Raw genomic sequence first — 7,997 nt, forward strand, 5'->3', positions numbered from 1 at the left:
GAACTATTGTAAAGGGTTACTCCGCCTTCAACTTCTGTCGAAGAAGGAGATCTTTAGTATATTTTCCATTGTCTTAGATTATCAACCTTCCCGATTACAAACTAAGTAAATCTTCTATCTCTTACTTTTATTTTATGCTATTTGTTTTTAATTAACCAAGTGCTTTAAGAAAATCTGGAAAACTCAGATCCACCTCCATTATAGAGCACAGCCTTCCAAGATCGATCGGGAAACAAAAATTAGTTAGAAATACCCATACCATATAGCTAGATGCAATTTTACAAGCAAAGTACTTCTCAAAAGGACTGGGTTCTACTTCTACAGTTCTACCTCACCAATAAAAAAAAGTTGATCATATATAAGGAAAACAAACGATGTTCAAGGGCTCAAACTTTTATTGAAATAAATTTTTAAATGATATTCAAGGGCTCAAGCTATTATTGAATTGAGTGAATTAGACACAAGAGACCAAACAGGGCAAGTAGTTTGAAAAAAATTGTAAGCGATGACAAGTTAAAACAATTTCAATGAGATCAAATTCCCTCTTTAATTAATATAACATTCTACATCCTCATGAGTGAAAACCCTACAGGAATGTCAACAACATTTGCAATCGAGTTGAATGCTCACCTCATAAAAATGATTTAATTTTTTTTATTAAATTTGATTAAATAAAACAGTTACTCTAAAGTATATAATCAGGTAAGTGGTATAACTATTTGATATGCACAATGATTGGATATTTAATTTGTTCTTTAATAATACGGACTCTTCTTTTCCCTTCCTTGCAATTTGCTATAATCCTTCTTCCCTTTTCTTGAGATCGTACGGCAACACTAGCGAAGAATCACCAACGAACAAACCGGAGTAAGAAGAAGAATTGAGAGAGAGAGAAAGAAAGAAGAGAAGACTAAGAATTATCGTGGTTCAGCAATATGTCTAACTCCACAAAATGACAAAGATAAAAAATATAAAAAACTATAGGAAATATCAAAAATTACAAGAAATACTAAAAATCTCGCTCAACTCGACGCCTTCAACACAGGGGCCATGCCGTTCGCCCAGGCATGGCCGTGCAATGGGTGTGACCTAACCCCGCGCTGTCCCAGACGTGCCTACTCTAACAAATCCGGACACGGCTTGCTCGTGTCCAAGCCATGTCCGGTGGCACAACCGTGTCCCGCTGACTAACATATCCAGACATGGTCAAGCTGTGTCCGATGGCACGATGATGTCCTAGCTTCTCTGATCTCTCTAGATGGAACATGGTCCGACCGTGGATTGACCACGCTCGTGTTCGGCATGGCATGACCCCAATATGAGCCATCTCCGACACCTTCCCATTCTCTACAACGTCTTTTCCCTCCTTTCTATACCAAAGCAACACTTCCTCATCCTCCCTTACCTCTCATGTGAATTGATGGTAAGCAGGCTTTTGACAATTTTTGTTAAATGATGAGCGAGAAAAAACATCACTGAGCAGTCAAATCCACGGTTATAACAGCCGAACTAGATAGTCAGTTGAACTGGGAAAAAACTGGAACCGAAACTTGTGGTCAACTTCATTCTTTTAGTAAAATTAAAATAAATAAATTAATAGCAAAATTAAGATGAAAAAAAATATATATGAAATGACAGTAAAGTGAAATGAAAATAGCATAAAATACAAAAGGCACCATAATGTTCAATGTTCTAGCTCCCTAGCACAAACATATATAAAGACTACTTACTCAATCGACAAGGTAGCTCGAGCACATGATTCAGAGGAAGGGATTCTTAATTTGTATCCCAGTTATACATACATTATATTGCCAAAACCAAAATATTCTAAAAGCTGAAGTTTTAAGAAAACATAGAAGAATAGGATAATGCTTGCTTCTCAGTTTAATCAAGTTCTCAGTCGATCTTCATATGTCTGCGGCGAGTTTCTGCTTTTTCCATTTGTATGCCGCTTCGAGTAGTGAGTCATAATTCAAAGGCTTCTTCCTCACCAGCTCCTCCTCCTCCTCGTCATCAGACTTTAATTTCCTTTTTCTGACAATTATAGCATCTTCCATGGCAGCCGTGTCTCCATACTGCTTCTCGAAAGCATCATACTCGTGGTACAAATCTTTGGCCCTCCCCTTGGGGACGTGGTCCAGGGCGTATCGGTATATGCAACGCGCTCGTTCCGTCTCCTTGCACCACATCTCGAAGCCTGCAAAGGCAACGAAGAGCTGCTCTGCTTCCACGTCGTCTTCGGAAAGATTAAGATCGATGGCTCGCTCATACACCGCACGGGCACGAGCAATTTCGCCGCGCTTGGCCTCGAACTTGGCGTACTTGATGAAAGAGGAAGGACGAGGGTGGCAAACAACCAACCGTTCGTAGATAGCACGTGCACGATCGACCTCATCGTACCGAAGCTCAAACTTGATGTGGGAAATGTAAGAAGAAAAATAGGGAGAGAGGAAGGAATAAGATGAGAATAATAAAATCTATTGTTATATTTGTCCTGAAGATAATACAATATATAATGTTCAAAAGTACTTGGTCAAATAACTAATTAACAAATAACAGAATTATTCTAAGAATAATTCTGAGAATAATTATAACAGAATTATTAGAATAATCCAAATACTAATATGATTTGATTTGGTAATTTGATCCGGTCAATTTGGATAATTCTGTTATATCTCTTTTATCCCCCGACAAACTCAACGGGAAACGTTGTCTGGATAGTGGCTTAGTAAAGATGTCAGCGATTTGATCTTCAGCAGAAATATAAGAGACGGATAACTGCTGAGTTGCCACACGTTCACGAACAAAATGAAAATCAATTTCCACATGTTTTGTACGAGCATGAAAGATTGGATTTGCTGTAAGATATGTTGCTCCAATATTGTCGCACCAAATTTTTGGTGCAATATTTGATGCAAGATGAAGTTCAGAGAGAAGTGATTGAAGCCAAATAATTTCTGACGTTGTATTTGCTATAGCTTTATATTCTGCCTCAGTGCTTGAACGAGATACCGTAGGTTGCTTTTTCGAATTCCATGAGATAAGATTTCGTCCAAGAAATATTGCATATCCACTAGTAGAGCGTCTATCTTCAGGAGAACTTGCCCAATCCGCATCACTATATGCATGTAAATCTCGAGATGATTGGCGATATAAAAGAAAACCATGTAGAATAGTGCCTTTGAGATAGCGAAGTATTCTTTTTACATTATCCCAATTTTGTTCGGTTGGAGCATGCATGAATTGGCAAGCACGATTTACCGCAAAAGTAATATCAGAACGTGTGATAGTGACATATTGTAAGGCCCCAACAATACTTCGATAAATTTGTGGATCAGATAGAGCAGGAGAGGATGAAGTTGGAGAGTTGTTTATAGCAATTGGCGTAGAGACCGGACGTGCTCCATCCATTTTGGCTTTTTGAAGAAGTCCAGTAATGTATTTGCTCTGAGAGAGAAGATAGTCATCCTCATGTGGAATAAGCTCAATACCAAGAAAAAAACGTGCAATACCCAAATCTCTAGTAGGAAATTCTTGATTGAGAAGACTTAATAAAGTTGTGATACCCTTGTGATCATTGCCGGTTATCAGAATGTCATCCACATAAATAAGAAAAAATATCATATTTTCATCATTATATTTGTGAAATAGAGACGAGTCAGTCTTTGATCCAGAAAATCCTTGAGCTTGTAACCAATTAGATAGTCGATGAAACCATGCACGAGGAGCTTGTCGAAGACCATATAAGGATTTCTTGAGTTGGCAAACATGAGATGGAAATTATGGATGAATGAAACTAGGTGGTTACTCCATAAATATAGTTTCCTCATGATGACCATGGAGAAATGCATTTGAAATATCCAATTGTCGTACAAGCCAATTAGAACTAACAGCTATTGATAATAATAGTCTGACAGATGTAATTTTGATGACTGGGCTGAAAGTGTCATTAAAGTCAATACCTGGCTGTTGACTAAATCCTTTAGCTACAAGTCGAGCTTTGTATCTTTCAAGAGAACCATCAGCTCGATGCTTAAGACGGAATACCCATTTAGAGCCCACAACATTCATTGAGGGAGTGCGCGGAACTAGAGTCCATGTTCCATTACGAAGAAGTGCATCAAATTCTGTAGCCATTGCACTACGCCAGTTTGGATCCTTGTTTGCTTGTGTAAAACAGGTTGGTTCAATAGATTTGGAAGAAACCACTAGAGCTCGTGGAAGGGGATATCGAGTTGCATTTGGTGGGCAACGCTCATAAATATCACTAATAGGAAGCATGCGACGAGGAGCATTATCATCTGAATCACTTGTTGATGACGACGAGGAAGTAGACTGACATGGTGATGTAGATGATGGACTTGCATTATCCGAGGAACCAGAGAACATATTATCTTCGATCGGCGAGACTTCTAAGATTGGAGCAGTAACCGGAGGTGATTCTGATGGTATAGGAGAGTTATTAGAGAGCTCCGGAGCAGGACCTAGAATTCCATCACTTCTGATAATATTAGGTGGCATTAAGAAGGTGCCACTTGTATCTGGAGGAGAGATTGAAGAAGCTACCAAAAAAGGGAATAAAGACTCATCAAAAGTAACATGTCGTGAAATATAAATTCGTCTTGTTGGTATATGCAAGCAACGATAACCATGGTGCAAATTGCTATAACCAAGAAAAACACATTGTAGTGAACGAGAGTCAAGTTTGTGTTTAGAATAGGGGCGTAACCATGGATAACATGCGCAACCAAAAATTCGAAGGAAAGTGTAATCAGGGGTTTGATTATAAAGTTTTTCAAAAGGACATTTATGATTGAGCAATGGTGTAGGAAGGCGATTTATGAGATATACTGCAGTGCTAACAGCTTCATCCCAAACTTTGCGCGGAACTGATGCATGATGAAGAAGAGCTAAGGCAGTTTCAATTATATGTCTATGTTTTCTCTTAGCAGAGCCATTTTGTTCTGGAGTGTGAGGACAAGAAACTCGATGAACAATTCCACAAGAGACAAAATGACGATGGAGAGCTTGATATTTGCCTCCCCAATCAGAATGAAAAGAGAGTATTTTACGATTAAAAGATCGTTCAACTTGAATTTGAAAATTACAAAATATATTAAATAAATCAGATTTCCTTCTCATAGAATAAAGCCAAGTATATTTACTAAAATGATCAATGAATGTAACATAATATTGGAAACCTTGATTAGATAAAATAGGTGCAGGGCCCCAAACATCAGAATGGATTATTTCAAGTGGAAAATTAGAAACATGATTAGAAAAAGAGAAAGGTAGCTTATGACTTTTAGATTCCATGCATGCCCTACATGAATAAGATGGAGAGGAGGTAATAGAAGTAGGTAAACCATACCTATTGATGATTGACTGAACAATACGAAGGGAAGGATGACCAAGTCGAACATGCCAAGCTGGTTTATTTGTGCGTTCACCAACAAAAGCTTTGATTGAAGAACTCTGAAGACAATAGAGGTCATTTTTTATTCTCCCATAAAACACAATAGCATTTGTTCCTCTATCCTTTATAAGATAATGATTATGATGAAATTCAAAAATGACATTGTTATCAAGACAAAATTGGCGTGTAGAAAGTAAATTTTTAGTGATAGATGGAACATGAAAGACATTGCGCATGTGAAAAGTTCGATTAGATAAATGAACATATGTGTTTCCAAGATTAGCAATTTGCAAACCTGAACCATCGCCTACTTGCACCGTATCTGAGCCATAATATGACATTACGTCTGTAAGGATATTATAATCTGATGTGACATGATGAGTTGCTCCAGTGTCAATATACCAATCAGTAGATGAGAACTCTGGGTTTTTACTACAAGTAGGCAAAGACGAAAGAACTTTAGGATATACTTGTGAAATAGATGGTTGTCTTGAGGCTGTAGGACCACCAATGAAATTTGAATCAAATGGACTAGGACATTGAATACCAAAATGTCCAATTCCAAGACAAATTTGACATTTTACCCTAGACCAATCAAGTCTTTTAGGGCATATATTTCCAGTATAACCAACGATGTGACAAATTTGACATCGGTCTGGACTTTGCTTTTGTCCTCTTTGATGTCGTCGAGTATTTGACATCTAAAGTAAAAAAAACTTATCCGGTGGTAGTGGAAAAAAAAAATAGAGATTAAGGAAGAGGAAAGAGAAGCAAAGGGGTTGGCAGCGGAAGAAAATAAGTATTTTTCGTTTGTTCTGAAAAATAGAGAAGAATAAGAAAATTAAAACACGTAGGAGAAAATAAGAGGCTTGAGGGAAAAATTTAAAATTCGCCGTTTATACGATCTCCGCCTCAAGAAATTGAGGGAAGATAAAAAAAGAGAGAGAGAGATGGCTCTGATACCATGTAAGAAGAAAAATAGGGAGAGAGAAAGGAATAAGATGAGAATAATAAAATCTATTGTTCATTGATATTTGCCCTGAGGACAATACAATATATAATGTTCAAAAGTACTTGGTCAAATAACTAATTAACAAATAACAGAATTATTCTAAGAATAATTCTGAGAATAATTATAACAGAATTATTATAATAATCCAAATATTAATATGATTTGATTTGGTAATTTGATCCGGTCAATTTGGATAATTCTGTTATATCTCTTTTAGGAAACCCAGCCCTGAGTGTCGGGCTTCTAGTCCATCCAGCGTTCGAATATCTGGCGCGCGGCTGCAACATCGCCGAGAATCTCTACCATGTGTATGTACTTGTACCAAAGTTGGTCGACGCGGGGGAGGAGGGCGACGGCGCGGTCCCAGACATCCCGCCCGTGATTAATAAAGCGGTGACGCATCTCCATTTCGGCATATTTGAGCCATAAGGTAGGGTTGCGATAGTCGACGTCGAGGAGGCGCTCCCAGATGGATCGAGCGCGAGCGAAGTCCCCCTGGGACTCCTCCCAGGAGGCATACTTAACCCAGACGCCGGTGTTCCAGCGAGAGCGACGGATGACATCTTCAAAACCCTTTCTCTTGCGGAGCCGGTAGTTCGCTAGTTCGTCGGAGTCGGTGATTTTCTGCTTCGGCGGCCGGTGATTTTCTTGCCTCTGGCGGGCCTCGCGCAGGATCTGCTCGGCGGTAATCTGGATGGGTGCTGCCGTCTTGTTCTTCACGCGGGTAGATCGCGGAAGCTTGACCTCGGTGTCGCGTCTCGTGAGGAGGCCTAGGGTTAGGAGCGGATGGGAAGCCGGCGACATCTCTGCCAAGAATGGGAAGCGGGAACCCAAGTGAAACAGTGAATGAGATGACATGTAGTGCGGTGTTAATATAGGCATATATATATATAACAGAAAAGAGAAAAACACGTAACAGAGAAAACATTCGAAAATTTCGTTTTAATTTCCTTTTTTACATTCTAAAATTTCCTTTTTTACCTTTAAAAAATCATTTTAATTCCATTTTTTTATTTATTTCCTTTTTTTACATTCTAAAATTTCCTTTTTTACATTCTAATAGAAAATCATTTTAATTAATTTCCTTGATAAGTGAGTTTGGTGCACACTCTATGGCCTAGATTGAAGCAGTTAGGTAACATGAGAACCATGAAAGATTATTAGATCGAGTATGACCTTGGAATATTTGCTTTTAGGTAAAAATCATTTATAAATGAAATTGTCTTCCGATGTAGTAGCCTATGAAATGGGTTGTCGATTGTAAAATCTTCAACAAGGGAATTATTCATCTTAATTCATATTCTGCCGACCACATAGATTTACTATAATTTTAAGATGAATAAATATGTAACAGACTGGAACATGTTGAGCAAATATGAACTTGATTCATTTTAAGCGTTGATGAATATAATATTTATATTTAAATAATAATTTATTGTACTAATTAATTAGATATTAGACTAGTCCCTGCTTAGGGCTCACCGCAACCGATAGACCTACCTTTTGGCAGTGAGTCCTTCGATATTGTGATCGAGAAAGGCACCATGGTATGCTCTTTGGACATATAAT

General features: G+C 38.2%; 1 pseudogene; it reads right to left on the bottom strand.

Moving 5' to 3' along the window:
• Positions 1–1,907: 1,907 nt before the first annotated feature.
• Positions 1,908–7,252, bottom strand: LOC122053473 (annotated as a pseudogene).
• Between the last annotated feature and the right edge of the window lie 745 nt (positions 7,253–7,997).

This window comes from Zingiber officinale, chromosome 3A (genome assembly GCF_018446385.1).
Source record: "Zingiber officinale cultivar Zhangliang chromosome 3A, Zo_v1.1, whole genome shotgun sequence".
Taxonomy (NCBI): domain Eukaryota; kingdom Viridiplantae; phylum Streptophyta; class Magnoliopsida; order Zingiberales; family Zingiberaceae; genus Zingiber; species Zingiber officinale.